The sequence below is a fragment of the Osmia lignaria genome, chromosome 7, assembly GCF_051020975.1.
Source record: "Osmia lignaria lignaria isolate PbOS001 chromosome 7, iyOsmLign1, whole genome shotgun sequence".
Taxonomy (NCBI): domain Eukaryota; kingdom Metazoa; phylum Arthropoda; class Insecta; order Hymenoptera; family Megachilidae; genus Osmia; species Osmia lignaria.
This window is the reverse complement of record NC_135038.1, coordinates 1,670,473-1,691,009: the sequence shown is the minus strand read 5'-3', so window position 1 is coordinate 1,691,009 and position 20,537 is coordinate 1,670,473.

Genomic DNA, 20,537 nt, shown 5'->3' with positions numbered 1-20,537 from the left:
GGTGGACGGTAAGGGGCTCAAAAGGTCCCGGCCGTCCATATCCCCGAATATCCAACCTCTCGCAAAACGGCGACAGAAGGTGTTCCCGTCGCCGGTAAGCTATAAGAAGGCGTTGACGACGGAGAGGAGGTTGGCCATAGCGCCGGCCAACTACACGGACTCGACACTCTCGGAAGAGCAGGGCTCCAATGTCGAGCGGGCGATCGTGGAGGCGCTGTGTGGGACCCCTTAGGGGGGCACCATGCCGCGTTTTGACGATTGCCGGTTCGGCGGGGGCATTCTGCTTGTTACGTGCGCGGATGCCGGCTCAATAGAGTGGCTAAAGACCACCTCCAGGTCATTGACAGTCAGCGGCTTCCCAAATTGAGGAGGATGCTGACTGTCATCCCCGGCCCTCCAACAAAAACGGAGGCTATCATGAGGCTCATTGAGGGTCAAAACCCAGGTCTCCGCACTGGAGGGTCTGGAGCAAGAGGGAGGGGCCGAATTCGGTCACTCTGGTGCTGGGTATTGACCCTGCCTCAAATAGCCTCATAGTAAGGCAAGGTTTCGAGGTCCACGTGGGAATGCGCAGGGACCTCTTCAGAGAGGGACCTGCCGGGCCCACGCAGGACCCGAAACAGCACAAAGAAGGCCGCCCTGAACCGGGACCGGTAGAAACGGAGGGCGGAGAAGAGGAAGGTATGGGAAGAGAGGAAGGGGAACCTGCGGAGTCGCAAGAAACATCTTCAGGTACCCTCCCCACCCACACCGAAGCCGACCCACCCCATGAGGTGGGAAAAAAGAATGAGGAGGCCGGACCCTCGCAGCGGCCAAGGAAAACCGGTACAACCGTCCCGCCGGGGAGATACATCCCCAGGGCTGGGCTGTCGAGGGGAAGGCCGACCTTGGCAGAAGCCACAAAGAAGACCGGGCTGATGGGAGTACAAAGGGGCGTTCAACGTACCCTACCCCACTCCCTGAAAGCCGGTACCAGGGATAAGAGAGGGAGAGGCTCCGGGAGGGGCCCCCCTCAAAGGTAAATTTTATGGGCCCCTCTGGGGAACATAAAAGAACCAAAAGTACCAAGCGAGGCCGAACCAGTGCTGACACCAACAGGGTGTCAGACGGTACCAGGTTCTCGCAAATCAATCTGCAACATTGCAAGGCGGCAACGGATATCCTCCATCACCGCCTTGCGACAAGGCAGACAGATATAGTCCTCATACAAGAACCTTGGATCTTCAAGGAACGTGTAGGAGGGCTCGATATGAGGTGCGGCTCACTCTACTACGATGCCACATCTACAACGCCCAGGGCCTGCATCTTCGTCAAGAAGGAGATAACGGCCCTGAAACTAAATGAATTCTGCACAGCTGATCTCTTAGCGGTTAAGGTCAAACTTAACCCGGCGGGAATACGTCTGAGCTGGTGATCTGCTCGGCGTACCTTCCGTATGACTCAGAGGGCCCTCCACCTACGAGGGAACTCAGAGTACTGGTAGATCACTGTGCTGTCAATGGTCTGCACCTGGTGATCGGCTGCGATGTCAATTCGCACCACACCGTATGGGGCAGTACCAATACTAATGGTAGAGGCACAGCACTGCTAGAGTACCTCGCCACCACGGGTTTGGAGATCCTTAATATAGGCTCCCCAACCTTTGTTACCTCCCGCAAACAGGAGGTGATTGACCTGACCCTGGGCTTCGCAAAGGTGGCACAGGTCGTCAAACACTGGCAGATCCGGGACGAGAACACACTCTCGGACCACCGCCTTATCACTTTCAATCTAATAGGTGACAGGGAAGGCGGCACTGGAAAGGCTTACAGGAACCCAAAGGCCACCAACTGGGCACTCTACAGAGAGGGCCTGGAAGGGAGGCTTAAGGGGCACTGTCAGCGTCCGGGGACCGTAGGCAAAATCGAGCAAGCGGTGAAGCACTTAAGCTCCGCCGTTACTCAAGCCTACGAGGCTGCCTGCCATGTCGGAACCAGATACCCGTAGACTACAGAATAAAGCCATGAAGACGAATACGGAGCCAGCCTGGGACAGCTATAAAAGGTCCCAGCAGGCTTACAAAAAGCTAATAAGAACGAGTAAGAGGATGGCCTGGAAGACCTTCAGTAAAGAGACCGAGGCGCTACCTATAGTTGCCAGGCTAAGGAAGGTCTTCTCTATAGGCCCCTCACCAAGGTTGGATCGTCTCAGACTCCCAAATGGAAGTCTGGCGAACAACCACAGAGAAACACTAGAATACCTTGTCCAGTCACATTTCCCAGGCTGGGTGGAGGGTCGGGGGCGGTGTCGTTGGGATACCACGCGTACCGACCCTGCCCCGGCAGACTGGGGAATGGCTGAGAAGGTGATTAGCACGGACAGGGTGAAGTGGGCCATTGGCTCTTTCAAAAGATTCAAGAGCCCAGGCACTGACGGGATCTTCCCGGCACTCCTTCAGGAACGCGGAGAGAACCTGTACAGGTGGCTGGGCCAGATCTTCAAATCCTGTCTAGCGAAGGGCTATATACCCAAAGACTGGAGATACTTCAAGGTAGTGTTGGGAGGGACAATTACGACCTTGCAAAGTCATGCAGACCCATCAGCCTCTCCTCCTTCCTGCTTAAAACGCTGGAAAGGCTGGTTGATAGGTACATCAGAGATGAGGTCTTGGCCAGCAAACCGTTGCACCCCTCTCAACACGACTATCAAAACGGCAAATCCACCGAGACGGCACTTCATAACCTGGTAGGTTTCATTGAAGGTGCACTGTCGAAAGGTAAATCCGCTCTCTGCATCTTCCTCGACATCGAGGGGGCGTTTGACAACACCCCTCACGATACAATACAAGAAGCTGCCAGGAGATACAATATTAAGGACTCCGTCGTAAAATGGATCCACAACATGCTGACGAATAGAACTGCCACAGCGAGCCTGGGAGAGGAGACGGTGAGGGCTGACGTCGCGAGGGGCTGCCCGCAGGGAGGAGTCCTGTTCCCCCTGCTGTGGACCCCCGTGGTTGACGAACTCATACCTATACTCACCACGGAAGGCTTTGAGGCTCAGGACTACGCCGACGACCTTTCTATTACGGTCAGAGGCAGACACCCGTTGGATTTAGCGAGGAGATTGCAAAAGACTATCATACTCGTAGAATCCTAGTGTCGATCACACTCGCTCTCGGTTAACCCGAGCAAAACGGAGTTGGTCCTATTTACAAGGAGACGACGCTTTTACTTTAAGGTTCCTCATCTTTTTGGGACGCAACTACAACTCACAGATGAGGTAAAATATCTAGGTGTAATACTAGATAAAAAACTCACCTGGAAGAACCATGTGAACAAGCAGACACAGAAAGCAATCAGCACCTACTGGGCCTGCCGCAGAATGTTTGGCCCTACATGAGGACTCAAACCAAGGATGGTCAGGTGGATATATCAGGCCATCCTTGAACCCATCATAACATACGCCTCGATTGTGTGGTGGACCTCCATGAAGAGGGGAGCACACAGAAGGACTATAGAAAGAATATACCGAATAGCGTTGCTGGGGATAACAGGTGCGCTCCCCACCACGCCCACTATGGCAATGAGTGCGCTGCTCGATATCAAGCCACCCCATCTAAAAGTGATGGCAACGGCTTGGAGAGCGGCCATCCACCTCCATCAAGCTGAAGAATGGTCCCCGGGAGCGGCGGGCACACCGAGATCCTCAGGGATCTGGGATCGGAGTTAATTCTGACCCACGATGGAGACCGCTGCAAGACGGAGTACCTCCTCAGACACGAATACGATTTAATCCTCCCAGACAGGGAGAAATGGCTGGAGGACCCAAACGGCATTCTGACTCCAAAGGGACTAGTCTGGTTCACAGATGGCTCCAAGACCAGATCTGGCACCGGAGCCGGAATTGCGGGGGAGAGCCCAAGGGTCGAAATGACCCACAAGCTGGGCCACCAGGTTACGGTCTTCCAAGCAGAAGTGTTTGCCATCTGGGCCTGCGCCAAATATAATTTGGAAAGGGCTCACTCAGGCAAACACATTTATATCTGCAGTGACTGCCTTGCTGCGCTTAGAGCCCTCCACAAAGTGAAGATTGGGTCGAAGCTAGTCAGGGACTGTGCACTGACTCTGAGGCAGCTATCTCTGAACAACAGAGTCAAGCTGCTATGGGTACCAGGTCACGCTGGTATCTCAGGCAACGAGAGGGCTAACGAACTGGCGCGACTGGGGGCGACAAGCTCCCAGCCATACCATGAGTACCCTATTGGCGTCTCAACCTATGCGTTGAAGGGCCTGGCTGAAGAATGGTTGACCAGGAATTCACCAGGCTCTGGCATAACGCTAACGGTATGAGACACACGAGGGCCTTATTTGAGGGACCGTCACAGAAGCTGGGTGACACCTTAACTCACCTGGACAGGGCGCAGCTGCGCATGCTCGTGGACCTAGTGACAGGACACTGGTACACGAGAAAACACCTCGCACGCATGGGACTCACAGAGGAGTCGACATGCCCGAGGTATGGGGAGGAGGATGAGACACCTCTCCACGTACTTCTAAGATGAAGGGAACTAAGGGCCCTAAGAGGATCAATCCTGGGGACCTCGGAACCCTCATCATTAAGCATTTCCGCTGGCCTGGTGCCGGCGCTTCTAAATTTCGCAGTAGAAGCCCAGCTGCTAAGGCACAGCCAGTAAGGAGGCTGCCTAGCGGCCCGGATACAATGGTCCCTAAGGACTAAGTATCCGGTTAGCCTCAACCTATTAATAATAATAATAATAACAATAATAATAAAGTGTTGGATCAATTCGATTTATTCTTCATAAACAACGACTCATTACTTTATTCGTTGTTCATGAGCAACCAATAATTCGGTACTATTATTCTTTTCTTTTTTTTATTCATTATTCGATACAACTTTTGCTCAACGAATCCTATTATAGCGACGTGGTGCCGATGCACTTGATCACAACCACGGCTTGAACGCAGAGTATACTTTACACTCTCGTGGTTCGGCCCACGCTAAACGCGCGCTCTGATTAGCCAGTGTTTTTCGTTAATAACTCGAAAACGAAGCCTTAAACAACATTTTGGCGAAAGAAAAAGTTATTTAGAATGACCTCAGCAATCATCCCTCTTCGGCTCCTACCCCAGTTCTGGGACACCCTGTATATTTAACATATACGTGGGTGAATCAAATATAACCGGGAATTTTTATATTGCGTCTTGTATAATTAAATGTGCTGCGTATGACGTTGAGTCATTGTGGGTGGAAGTGTCTGGAAGTTGCATTCGCACTTCCGCTTTGTTAGTAAATAGCATCATGACTGAGCAGGAGATACACCCGTCGGTTGTGCAGCACATTATCATAAAGTGTCTGACCCGGGGGATGAAAAACCAGCTGAAATTTTTAAGTCACATTGTTACCTGCGATGACACATGGGTGAACCATTACACACCTGAGTCAATACATGCGAGCATGGAGTGGAGAAATGGGCAGACAGCCCCAGTCAAAGCCAAAACTCGCCTGTTGGCTGGGAAAGTTCTTGCGACTAGTTTTTGGGACTTCCGAGGCGTATTGTTAATTAATTTTCTTTATGAAAGTCATACGATCAATGCTGCCTATTATTGCCAACTTCTTGCTGAGGCAAAACTTGCATATTGACAAAAAGACAAGATATGTCGATCCGAGAAGTTTTTCTTCTACACGATAATGCACGACCGCATACAGCTGCATTGACTTCACAAAAATCGAAGAAAATGCATTGGACGGCATTAGACCACCCTTCTTAGAGTCCAGATTTAAGCCCGTGTGATTATCACATGTTTGGCCTATTAAAGGAGGAGTTGGGAGGACATCGATTCATCGACGATGATGGCGTGGAGGCGTTCGTGTGCAACGGGCTTACGACCAGCACAACGCCTTTTTTCGATGACGGAATCAAAAAGTTGTCTATCCATTGGGACAAATGTGTAAATATAGCAGGAAATTATGTTGAAAAATAAGATGTATTCAATTTCTGCTTTGGTGTTAAAATAAATTTTAAAAAAATAATTCCCAATTATATTTGATCCATCCTCGTATTAAAATGAAATATTGCTTGTTATTTAGTACTTACTGTTCAAAAGCAACTCGTTTCGATTCAAACTGAGCAAATATCTGTGACTTCTAAAGGAAGAGAATAAGAGAATTGGTAGGACATATTCCATGATCGCACACAATGTTTTGCTGTTGCGTCATATGGATCCACGAATATCGTGTAGTTCCTACATTGTTTGAAGTTTGCACGATAGATGATATCGAAACGATAGATGAGAAAAAACGTCGACTAAGCAGAATGTCTAATCGTTTGAAGAACGAATCTTCTGAGGAACGGTCACGTCGTATCGGATTAATCTGCAGGCGTTTAGCGAACGAATCTACTGAGGAACGTTCGCAACGTCTAATGGTTATAAGGAATCGTTCACAAGAAGTACTACTAACAGGAACCATATCGAACTGTCCGTCTCCGATTTCAATGAAACTCAGTATATATATTAAGCAGGTGAAAATAAGAGACACGTATTTTTTTATAGCGGCCCAATCGCATGTTTAGGGGGTAACATCACCCCTTGAAATTTCAGCAGAAAAATGGTATCTCGAAAACTATCACAGATATAAGAAAACTTCTTAAGGAAAAGATTCATGGTTTCTTGAGGTAAAACAAAAGGTGGTCGCAGATATTGTAAAAAGTGTTTTGTTTATAACAAAAAAATTTATTGTTACATTATTTTAAGAGATACAAAAATTTACATTATGACAGAAAAGAATCGACAATTTTTTCTGAATTCATTGATATATAATATGATAGATTTGCCTCCTACGGTTTTGTAAAGGGACTGGCGGGATATGCATATGAAAAGTGCCCCCAAACGGATTAGTTTGATTTCTGACTAGATATTACTTCTAGATATGTATATAACTTACTTAAATTTTTAACCTGAAATATGCATTATTTTTTATGTTATTTAACAATAAAGAATTTTACAAAATATTTTTTATTTAAAAAACTACTGGTTCGAAAATTCTGAAAAAAATATATATGTTGTACAGGGTATAAAAAAATTAAATGTCACGACCTATATGGGGTGATTCTACACCTCTGGATCGGTGGAGATCTGTCAAAGAAAGCGACCGCAAAATTGACCTTCACCCCTAATTTCAAGGTCAAACTTTTTTATTGGCTTATCGTATAGTGCTCATCGAGGGGATAAAAAGTCTGAAAGGAACCATGTGCCGGAAATCAACCCTTCCCCTAGAAAAAAGCCACCAAAGTTTCCCTATACGTTAATGCATTAAACGTTGAGTCGCGCGGTACCCCTCTTCAGTGATCTTGGCGCGTCAGTCTCGCGTATCGCTCGAATTTCATGTTATAAGACAATTTTTGAATTTCAATCACAATGCCAGCATATAGGAAGGGTAAATTCTAAAAGAGCATATTTAAAAAGACAAAATAACTACTGCGTTTAAATGAAAATAAAAATGAATTTAATCGAAACATTCGTAATATAATATACTATGATACAAGTATGATAAGTAATATAATATATAAATAACAATAATAAAAGTAATACAATAATAATATAAATATAATAGAAAAGAATTATATAAAATAATATTATAAAAAATAATAATATATAACATAAGATAATATAAAAAATAATAATATGTGATACAAGATAATAAAATAAAAAATAATATGTAATATAATAATAAATATAATAAGGTAATAAATGTGATAAAATAATTTAATTAAAATAATTGAATTATATGTCGACGGACGGGTGTGCTATTGACGGGAAAATCGTAATAATTCTTTTGTTGGAAACCTCTTTCTCTCTCTATTGCACAAAGCGTCAGCCGGTCCAACAAGGATCATTACTACCTGATTGTAACGACCGTGTGAGAGAGTGGATGGATGAAAATGAATTTAGACAATGAAAGTAAGAATTGAGAACCCTTAGGAAAGCGAACGTCGCGAACGTTCGACCGCCGTTCGAAAATCAAGGGTCGTTCGAAGCAATAAACACTATTGTATCGAAATTCTAAGAACTGCCTAGCGATAACGGCAAATTTTGAACAAAAGAACGTTCTCGAAGGAACGTTCGCCAGATTTAGAATTGTTTAAAATTCATAGAATGCGAAATGCCGAATTCATCAAGGCGATAGTTTTAATATGCGATAGATTGTTGTAAAATGCATAATTCGCCACGGCATTACAACCACCGTAAGCGCATTGTCCGCTTTTAAACATAATAAATCAGACTATCTTTATTGTAAATCAGGAAAATGAATAATTTTGATCACGATATACGGATGACGGTTTCCTTTATCAAAACCTGAATATTTCAAATTCAAATTTCATTCTACAATTCAATCAAATCAATAGTTATATCTCGATTAAATGCAATTAATTAATTGTACATATAAAGAGAAATACTGCGTAGTTTCTGAAAACCGTTGAAACTATCATGGCGACGAAGTAGAAAAGAAAGGAACACCAAAGAAAGGGGATGAGAGATCTTCGTCTAGCCCGCGCGTCTTAGCCAATCACCGGGCACGCGACACTTCCGAAAACGGACTACGATTCGCCAAACCGTCCCCTCCAAGGACGATGTTCGCGCGACGGGCCCTTCGACCATCGATCGCGCACAAAATTTGTCACTCTTGATCGATCAATCGTAAGTACGTGATCGGGAGCCCGTGTGTCCGAGAGACAGAGTTATTCGGAAGTTCGCGATATTTTCTCTGCGGTAAAGTCCTCCGCGTAGCGAGGCAGAGTGCCGTGGTAGTTAAAATAATCGGAATTCTGAATAAGGACTCACAGACGCGCACGTTAAATCTTCCTGCTACCAAAATTTCTATCTTTTCTTTCTGATTTTAAATCGTTTGCTCGCGTAGTAATTTCTCGAATTAACTTCATTCCGCGTAAATCATATATTGTTTCCGTAATTAATCGTAATTCGTTATTCGTTTGTCTCTCGTCGACATACTCGTCCGCTTTAATTTGTTTCCGCCGCGACAAGTGCAGTGATCGACATCTTACCGTTTCTTTGGTGTTCCAGATCATCAAGCGAATACACAGAATCTTAGCAAGCGAAAATTATAATCTTGTATTGTATTAAACAGCGTAACGGTAAGTCGTTTCAATTACATTTTTCGATCACGACGTTTATCAATTGGCAAAACGGGCGATCTGGTCCAGCCCTTCGGGGTTACGAGAATTTCTCGGGTCAGATCGTTCCACCGTACCAGGTATCAACTGATTTCAGTATTAATTTTTCGTTTATTACAATCTCGAAATTCCAATTTCTCTTTCTCGTCATCAAAAGGGCACCTTAGTCCAGCTCTTTCGAGAGTTACGAGAATCTTTCAGGCTGGGGTGTACCGCGGGCGGAAACCGCCAATTTTATAGTTAAATTTGGAAAGCGAAATTGTGATAATCATTTTTACGTGTCCGGTAATATACTCGTCGGTTTCAGTTGTGATATTAGAGCGTTTATACAATCATATTTTGTTAATTAATTTTAAGCATCTTTACATTTGTTCACAATTTTTTCAAAACTGGTATCTTCTCTATTAACGGAATTTCTAAATTATTACACTCTCAATTTTGGCATTTCACGGTTACCAATTATCTGATTTTCATTCACAATTAAACCAGTTTCATTTAGTTAAACAGTTTCAATTTATTTCAAACACACCTCACACATTTCAGCCAAACATGCCTACCAACTCATACAGATTCAAGGAGGCACCCGTACGGGACCAAGCGTTGAACGAACCCAACGAAAGGCTAATAATTATAACTTCTTAACATCTTATCAATTTGTCTTGGGTCTTTTAATTTGTCGAGAGCGTTAACACGCTCGAGACTGGTGGTAGCGATACCAACCATCACGCTAAAATAGGAAAGCAGGAATTAGAGGTTGAATTCCAACCAATTAACTGAAATTTAACCACCCTATATCCTCCAATTTTTATCTTTCCTTTTACGTTGCGCCGTCGCACGCGCAACGTAACATAAATAACATAAAAAATAATGCATATTTCAGGTTAAAAATTTAAGGAAGTTATATACATATCTAGAAGTAATATCTAGCCAAAAATCAAACTAATCCGTTTGGGGGCACTTTTCATATGCATATCCCGCCAGTCCCTTTTCATATAATACGCAGAACGCTCGAATCCGCCGGGATACGGCCGCACGAGATATACATGTATAGGCATACGGGCGGCTAATTCTGTGAGATACGCATTTATTAATCAGTCAGATCTTATTTCCGCTGCATTTCGCGTCACGTCTGTCTAACAAAGGCTGGCATTGAGACATGCAGACATTACGATAACAAAATTATTATCATGTACATACTTAACATATGTATCTTTATACGCACATATCTGTGCGGTAAAGAACTACCCATTATATACGCAAATAACAAATAATTGTTGAAATCACTTGTGTTGAAGATTAATTAATTTTAATTAATGTAATTTAAGCTGCGTTCTGTAAATACCTAAATATCGTACGGGCATAAAATATCAATTCGTGATATCAATTGTAATACGATTGAATATCAGAATAACATTTTAAGAGTGGCTATATGTATAGAAAACAGGCCCCCTCATTTTGACAATCCAGTAGATTTTTATTTCAGTGCAAATTCAGCACCAACATGTGACATTTGTAGAAATGCTGCTATTATTACTTGTGCGTGGTGTAAAAAAACATTTTGTTTCCAACATTTCTTTACGCATTACCATTTCTGTGAAACCTATGTTCCGTAAATTCACAGTCTTCATACTATTAATATTGTACTTTTTATATCATAATTGGGATAAATAATTCACTAACAAATAGTATACACGCCAAATATATTTAATCTTCATTCGAAATGGAACTGTTACGTCGCAACTCAGGGGGGCAATTAAAACTACACGGTATTACTTCCACACGCGTTCGTTTTATTAAATTAATAATTTAATTTCGGACAATGGTTCAAATCTCGCACAAGAACTAACTATTATTAAGTGATCGTGACCCTTGCTATGAAGTCGCCTGGCGCAGAATGGCCGGGTGCGGTTTTTTATTATATATATGAATATGTTGCGCAGTTTCGTTCGCGAAGAAGCAGCCAGTCGTCGGATTCTTATGTTTCTATGTGTCATCAGTTTCTGGGCTGCCGTACCGTGGGAATAGGGAATGCAGGGTGTTATCTCTGCTAGTCAAGCTAGCAGAGGTTTTCGCCTAACAGAACGATATCAATTGTTAAATTTGACGAAATCATCCTCGTCTGATAGCGATCATATACACACATGAAAGTAAAGAAACTGGTAGCCTTCTCGAATTTAATGTCTACGATTTCTTTAATTTTTACATCAATTTTGTTATTAACGTATATTAATTTCCAAGCAACAAATTACTTCCTAATAATACCACCCTGCAATGCACACTAATGTAATTAAGATTACTGTTGTAAATTTTAATTGATCTTGCTATGATTAATAAATGCGTATCTCACAGAAATAGCCGCCCGTATGCCTATACATGTATATCTCATGCGGCCGTATCCCGGCGGATTTGAGCGTTCTGCGTATTATATGAAAATTTACAAAACTGTAGGAAGCAAATCTATCATATTATATATCAATGAATTCAGAAAAAAATGTCGATTCTTTTTTGTCATAATGTAAATTTTTGTATCTCTTAAAATAATGTAACAATACATTTTTTTATTATAAACAAAGCACTTTTTACAATATCTGCGACCACCTTTTGTTTTACCTCAAGAAACGATGAATCTTTTCCTTAAGAAGTTTTCTTATATCTGTGATAGTTTTCGAGATACCATTTTTCTGCTGAAATTTCAAGGGGTGATTTTACCCCCTAAACATGCGATTGGGCCGCTACAAAAAAATACGTGTCTCTTATTTTCACCTGCTTAATATATCCACTGAGTTTCATTGAAATCGGAGACGGACAGTTCGGTATGGTTCCTAAGTGAACGAAACGAATCAAGGAATACACGTTTAAAGAATATGCGTGAACTAGCTAAAAACCGAAGAAAAGAATTTCTCTTTCAGGAAGACTACTTTAAATCGGCTATTAATATTTTTGCTGATGTACCGTGTGGAATGTGTTGCAAAACTTTATATCCGCAGCAACGTTACGCTCTGCACGCGCGGCCTTTGTCTCGTCTAATTTCTGCAAATCTAATAGAATCAGAGAAAATAACAACATGTTCTCGTTGCCTACATTATTTTAAAACACAGAAAGTTCTATTACAGGCATTCTGGAATAAAATGGAACTAATACCTGTACCTTAGGAGATAGCAGATTTATCGGAAATCGAAAAACAAATGTGCAGAATAGTACCGTTTCTTAAAATCATGAAAATTCAAAATCTCTTCAGTCAGGATTGGTTCAAAGGTCGGGTAGTCCTATTTGCCCGCGATGTGTTCGAAGTAGCCGAGCAACTTCCAGTTAGCGTTGAGAGGTTGTATGAGAGCAGCGGCCCCGGGTATGAAACGACGGTAGAAGTTAATCATACCTAGGGACCTTCTCACCTGTGTTATTGTTATCGGTTTTGAAAAATTCGCAATTGCTTGGACGTGTTCGGGAACGGGTTTAATTCCGTCGCTATTCACGGTATATACCAAGGATTTAGTCTCGTTGACCCCGAAAACGCATTTCGACGGGTTAATAACGACGTCGCATCGATTTAAACGTTCAAACAAAATTCGGAAACGTTGAATGTGTTCCTGTTTATCCTTCGAAATTATTAGAAAGTCGTCAATATACGCGTACACAAAATCCAATTCGCGGGTTAATTGGTCCACGAAAAGCTGACACGTTTGCGCGGCATTCCGGAGACCAAAGGGTGTAAAAATGAATTCGAATAAGCCAAACGGCGTCGCTACTGCCGTTTTCTCGATATCATTAACCGCGACGGGTATTTGGTGGTACGCACGAACCAAATCTATTTTCGTAAAACCAGTTTTACCGTGAAGGTTTTGAGAAAAGTCCTCTATATGTGGTGGCGAATACCTGTCCGGAATAATGCGAACATTCAACGCACGGTAGTCACCGCAAGGTCTAATTTTCCCATCTTTCTTGGCCACCAGGTGTAACGGCGAGGCCCACGGGCTCTTCGAGGGGCGGATACTCCCTTGGTGAAGCATCAGGTCGATTTCCGACTTTGCCGACTTGAGACATACCGGGACAAGGCGCCGTGCCTTGCAATGAGTGGGTGGTCCTTGTGTCGTCTTAAGGAGGTAGACACGGGTAATGCAGGCAGCTGACATTACCGGCAAAATTAAGGCTATTAAGGGGTTCACGGGAATCGGTGTTGAATTATTAACTAAATATATAATTTCTTTAAGTCAAAAATACCTCAATGTTTAGAGAACCTCTGTCCCTAACAAAGGGTAGAGAAAGCGGCCAGATGTATTTGGTTTTTCTCTAAGTCAAGAAGTTCTACGGCAAGAGCTAATGCCATAAATGTCCTCAGGGTAAAACGGGCCCCGATTTCTCTTTTGGGGATTTCTAGTCAGTTCCTAACAGTTCTCCACAGCGTATATACATACTTTCCGAGCCGTCGTAATAAAATTCAATAGTAAAGAAATAAGAGTATATTTTATTTAATAAACCATATCCAATAATAATCGGTTATTCGTCCTTATATGAGAAGATTTTGGGCTGGGTGAGGGCTCATTCGAAAGAGGAAGGTCCAATGCAGGGCGGTCTGGTCATGGATCAACGAGATTGTGTCGGTATCTAATAATATGAGTGTCCAAAGTAGAGGAAAAATCGAGAAAATACGCCCGCTAAATCCAAGTACATTTTAGGTAACTATAAAAGTTTTGTGACTAAAACGATTTGTTAAGCCCCCTTCATTGAACCTTCCTCTTTCGAATGAGCCCTTATCCAGCTCAAAATCTTCTCATACAAGGACGAATAATCTATTCCCGTGATTGCATTCCCACAGACCAGTTCCGCCATTTTGTGGATAATACAGAGCAAGTCGCGTGTCAAATTTAGTTCAGCTAGTAGTTACAAGGTAGCGTCGAACTAAAAAGGCTGCCGATTTGGAATCGTAGCAAGAATTAGGCGTTAGCTTAATTACGTCACTCGATTGTGTTTGCGAAGGCAAACGAAAAAGGCAACAACGCCCGAACGCTGAGTGAGACGCACTACAGTCATGCTGTACTTCTCTCCTTCTGAATGTTGAGATTGTCCCTTTTCGCTTTGACTGACGTCCGCCTGGATTTTTCACAGCGCCCTATAACAAACCTCGCTTAAAGAGAAGGTATAACAAGAGAAGAATATACCTTCTCTCTGCAATAATTCTGCAAATGTTTACATAAGTTGTATGTGTGATGGGATACGGTTTCTTCTCTAGGTATTCCGGACGGTAACGAAAAACTCTTATCTGGTATTTAGTGTGATTAATATATTTATATAAACGAAGATAAGGTTATATATATAGATATATGTGGAATGATTAGATACAATAATAGCAGTAAATTAGAATATATGTAAGAGTAACGATAACTAAAGCTTTCTCTTTGGTACGTGGTCAGTAAGTGCCTTTAGCGAACTTTTTAGCTAGCGACGCAGTCCCCTGGGCCGCTTAGGTGGGGAGAGTGGAGAAGGTGATGGAGGGGAACGCATATTCTCAGAATGTGAGATATTTATTTATTTTGTTACGGGCGAACCCACGCGTTCTTGTTTGTAAAAAGACTTTATTTTACCCGTGAGCCTGTCTGCAGGCTTTTACACTATATTCGAATTACAATGTTCTTATGACACGAAGATATAGAGTAACTAGTTGCACGTTGCAGAGTGGACTACGTCATAATGAACTCGCGTACCTTTTTGGCTATTACTTTTATATGATTCGATATCACGTCATCGTGGTGCAGTCGTGGTATAGGCCATGTTGTCCCGTGTGGCTTATTGTTTAGTCTGTCGCCTGGTCGTGTTTTCGTCACGTAGAGTTTTGGCTATGTTGAGTTTTCGGCGGTTCCTTATCTTGTTTACCGGTTTTGGTCCGTGAGCATTTAAATTATTTGCATTCACTCAGAATATTGACTAATACTCCTCTGTATTTTTTATTAATTTCGAAAAACAAAGTTACTATAGGTTTCTGAAAATACAAGGTGCAATCTTGAGTTTGGAAAGAGATAGGAAAAAGCTATTGATATAAAAGTTGAATGGATGACTTATGAAAAATATTAGTTTTTTAAACATTGTACTGTTAAACATAGGCGCGTTAGCGAAATAGAAGGGAGGGAACAGTAGAGAGGGGAGAGAAGGAGATATAGACACGAGCACAGCGGACCAAAGCGATTATAGTTATGTTAATTATGTTATGATCGTGAGCGAGTTACTATTCTATATTTTTGTGTTTTTTGGGAAAAATAAAAGGTTTTGTGTTACAGAATTTGAAACCTGATCTCGGGAGCCGAGGCCCCTCCGTTTATTAGTTCTAATAGTACCATAGTACTTTTTTATGCAAAATGTTCCAAAGAGTTGATACGAGTAAAAAAATATGCAATTCTATTGAAATCAAAAGTGCATCTGCATTTTTTGTAGTGCATCGTTGCATTCACGAAGAAAATAAAATCATAGAAAAATAGACATTATTATAACATTCAACATTTACATGAACAGCTTTTTCCTATCTCTTATCAAATTCAAGATATAACCCGTCCCAATTGCATGACACGGTTGGGTTTTACCAAAAAATCGGCGCCAAATCCAGATGGATCATATATCATTGGAAAGCCCTTGACGAGAGGAACACAATGGTGTGGGCAGAGAGTCTTAAATATCAGACCCTGATCCGCTAGAGATTACAAACTAAAATGACGTTAATTTTGTTGTGCGGCGACTTCACTTGTGTCCAAGCGAATGTTGCTGTATAACGTGCAATCCACTGCAGATACGGCGCCGTAACCGCCACATTTGGGTTGGGTTATGTTTAGGTTATGTTAAGTAGCCTCGCAGATGACCCGGGGCGATGCCGGTGGGATCTGCGGATCCTGGCAGAGCCTCCCTAGCCGGTAAGGCCTGGGTCGGAGAGGCGAAAAGGTGACTGCGCCGTCGTTGAGATCTCCAGGGGCCAGGCTGCGTGGCGGTCTGTTGCGGGTAGCGAACCCGGAATGCCGTAGCAATTATACCGTGACCCAGTGGTCACGTCTCGCTGGAACGAGGGGCTTGCCTTCATTGGCCGGCCCGCGAGGATGACAACCTCTATAAAAATCCCTAGCCCCAAGCTGCGGTGCGCGGTGAGGAAGGCATGTCCGGGGTAAGCGCCGGGCATGGCTAATGGGTGCATCAGTCTCTAGCGGCCAACCTGGCGACCCCCCCCCCCACCCGGGTGTACTAACCTTACCCGGGTAAGGCGGCTCTGCCCGGGTGGTCCCACAGACCGACCCACTCGTGGGAATACTATGGACGAATTAAACACAAAAAATAACACTGGACGGGATGATTCGATCACGACAACAGCGACGGACCGGGACATGGACCAGAATATGGCAGTGCTGACCAGCACCGAATGAAACGCGAACTTGTTCGCTGCTCCCCGCCCCCAGAGGGCTAGAAGCGGGACGTTGCGACCCCGCGGAGGTAGGAGCTCCTCTGTTTCGGGGAAAGGAGCTCCGAGTTCGGTTGACAGTGGGGAGGACTCAGATGAGTCCTTTGTATCCGCTGCCTCACTGGACCACCCGTCAAGGAGGGGGGGGGGGGGGGGGGGGGGGGCGTCAAGGAGGGCCCCTCAAGGGGACCTTCCAGAGGTCCCTCCGACTGGCTGCCCGGCGCATTAGGGCCATCAACGTGGAGTTGGCCAAGAGAATGGCGCCGGATAGCAGAGCGGAGGAGGTAGCGGAGCTGAGGCGTCAGCTCCACCAGCGGGACGAGCAGCTAGCCAAAGAGAGTGAGCAGCTGCTCACCCTCGGCAAGGAGCTGGCGGAGGTGCGAGCCTGCTTGGAGGATGTCGAGGCCCCCATCTTTGCCGCCCCCGCCCGCACTGAAAAACCAGCTAGGCCGGCCTCGCCACTGGTTGATCAGGGGGGGGGGGCAAGAAGAGGAGCAAGCCTGACCAGGAGCTGGTCCTGTCTGAGCCAGTGACAGGACCCTCCTGGATGGAGATGGAGCCGCGCGCCCCCACCCCGACCAGGGGGGCGCCCAAGGTTCGGAGGGTGGAAGCGAACGACCCTGAGGGGGGGGATATCAGGGGGTGCCTTGCTGCCCTAATGCAGCATATCTCCTCCCTCAGGGCAGAGTTCGTTGCTTCTAGAGGGGGCGCGATGGTTCCGCCCACCCAAGAAGCAGGGAGAGACTGCTGGGGAGGCCAAGACCGCCGCCAAGCCGAAGCCCGCTGGCAAAGGCCACGCCCTTCCGGAGGAGCGGAAGAAGAGGGAGTCCGACCTGGAGGCGAGGATGCGGGGTATCCAAGAGGAGTCCCGCCTCGCCGCCCAAGGGGATACTTGGGCCACTGTTGTGAGCCGTAAGGCCAAGAGGACCCAGAAGAAGGAGGGGGCTTCCGGCAGCCCAGCGGTACTGCAGCAGGGGGCAAAGGCGCCCACCAAAAAAACTACTGCCCCTGCCACTGCCCCGACAAAGAAGAGGGTAGCCAGGTCGCCAAAAACAGCGGCCGTCACCTTGACTTTGGCCCCAGAGGCTAAGGCCACATACGCCGAGGTGATGGCCACCGCCCGGGAGAGGGTCGACCTCCGGACTATTGGAATAACGGAGATTCGACTCCGACGGGCGGTCACTGGCGGCTTGGTCCTGGAAATTCCAGGCCGGGAGCGCACGGAGCCAGCCGCCTTCAGGAGGTGTTCGGGGGCACCGAGGTCCGGGTGTCTCGCCCCATGAAAATGGGCGAGATGAGGATTTCGGGCCTCGACGACTCGGTGTCCCCAGTGGAGATTGCGGCTGCCTTGACCGTTGTGGGGTGGTGTGCCCCAGTCGATGTTAAGGTCGCGAAGAACAGAATCTCCCCGGCCCGGCTGGGCACTGTCTGGGCAAAATGCCCCCTGACGGCGCTTAATAAAATAGCTGCCTCCGGTTGGCTGGCCGTCAGCCAGGGTCAAGGCGCTGCCGGCGCGGCCTTTGCAGTGTTCCCGCTGCCTCGAAAAGGGCCATGTGAGGCAGCGGTGCACATGCGTGGTGGAACGGTCCGACCGCTGCTATGTTTGCGGCGAGTCGGGCCATAAGGCCGCCACATGCAGCGCCTCCCCGCGGTGTCCCTTGTGCACCGACTTGAGGCGACCCGCGGGGCATCGGTTGGGGGCAAAGTTGTGCGCCCCCAAGTCCCGGAGGCCCAGTGGTAGAAGAGCGCCATTCAGGGGTGAGTAGCACCCCCCCCCCCCCCCCCCCCCCCACAGGCGCAGCAGCAGCCAGTCAAGGCTGAGCCGAGTAAGAAGAGGGGTGGTATGTCTGCCACCCTGAAGGGAGGTAAGGCTGCGGAGGCGGCCCCCTCTAACAAGTAATGGGGCCCATCGGGACAAGATCTTCTTCTGCACCACCTAGCCGAGTGGAAAATTGGTTTGGCAGTGGCCGCGGAACCGTTCAGGATCCCCGACAGCCACGACTCGTCCCCACGGTTCGGGGACGATGACGGCTCCGCGGCAGAGATTGGCACCGCCTATGCCCTGCCCCCTACGCTAATAGAACGGGGGCGGGGGTTCGTGGTGGTGCTGTGGTGCGAGATCGCGGTGGTGGGCGTGTATTGCCCGTCCAGTTGGCCCCTCGCGGCTTTTGAGGAATACTTAGGCCGGATGGGAGACACTCGTCCTCGGGGATTTCAACTCCCATGCCCAATCGTGGGGGTCCCCGAGAACTGACGCGAGGGGTGAGGCGGTACTCGAGTGGGCGGCGAAATTCGAACTCAGGCTATTGAATCGGGGCTCGGTCAGCACCTGCGTGCGCGCTCGGGGGGAGTTGATAGTTGACCTAACGTTCGCGACTCCCTCGACCGCACGCATGGTGCGGAGTTGGAGGGTGGTGGAGGAGGCGGAGACGCTTAGCGATCATCGCTATATCCGCCTCGGATTCTCCACCGCCGACCGTCGCCCGCCGAGCGGCCCTGCGCCGCGGAGATGGGCGCTGAAGAGGCTTGACAGGGACGCACTGATGGCCAGAGCCCTCGCTTTGACCTGGCCGGAGCAACCGGTCGGTCCGGTCGCGGATATAGGGGGGGAGGTTAAGTGGTTCCGGGGCACGATGAAGACGATCTGTGACATCGCCATGGCCCAGGCCAAATGCCTCCCCAGACGGGCCGCCTACTGGTGGTCGGGCGAAATCGCCGACATTCGGCAGAATTGTAACGTCGCCCGACGCCAATGGCAAAGGGCCCGTCGGAAAAGGAACCGCGACCCAGCGGGGGAGGATGAGCAGTACGGGTGCTACAGAATGTTAGCGGTAGCCCTGCAGCTGGCCATCAGAGAGGCCAAATCCCGGGCGTGGCAAGAGCTCTTCGGTTCTCTCGACGACGATCCGTGGGGGCGCCCTTATATGTGGGCAATGGGCAAACTGAGGCCCTCGTCGCCCCCGTGACGGAGAGCCTCGACCCCCAGTTCTTGGGTTAGGTGGTGGTCACGTTGTTCCCTCGTGACGACGGTAGCCACCCCTGGCCCCCGCTGGTCCAAGTGGAATGGACCGACGACATGGGGGTCACCGAGAGGGAGCTGGCCGAGGCCATTAGACGCATGGGGGCTCGGAACACCGCTCCGGGCCCCGACGGCGTCCCTGGCCGAGCCTGGGTATTGGCCCTGCGAGTCCTTGGACCGCGATTAAGGCGCCTCTTCAGCGCCTGTCTTAAGGAGGGTGTATTTCCCTCTGCATGGAAGACTGGTCTTGCTGAGAAAGGAAAGAGGGCCCGCGGAAAGTCCCTCCGCGTACCGGCCCATAGTGTTGCTCGACGAGGTCGGAAAGCTCTTAGAAAGCGTTATAGCTGACCGCCTCGCCGAGCACCTGTCCCGGGAAGGCCCTGATGGCGTCTCGCCGCAGCCAAGTTGTGCTGCGGCGAGTGGAAGGGAGGATGGCCATCAGGGTCGTGAGGGGATACCACACGGTCTCCCACGCGGCGGCGATGACTCTGGCGGGGATCGTACCGTTTAAGTACGAGGCGGAGACCTGCGGCACGATTTTCTAATGCTTGCGCGGCCTCCGCCAGGCAGGAGGATATTTGGTGACTTCCTGTGCCGCATCGGTCGCAAGGCGACGGCTGCATGCCACGACTTCGGGCCGGGTCGGGACTCCGCGCAACACGCACTGGAGCACTGTCCGATGTTCGCGCAGGTCCGTCACGATCTGCAATGCGAGGTGGGCGCTGGTCTTTCGCTGGCGGCAATCGTGAGGAGTATGCTCGCCGGCGAGGATCAATGGCGGGCGATGACCTCCTATTGTGAAAAGGTCATCGCCCTGAAGGAGGCAGCGGAGCGGGGTCGGAAGTTAGCCCGATGGCACGGTTAGCTGAGGCGGACAGGGCGAGGGGGGAACACCG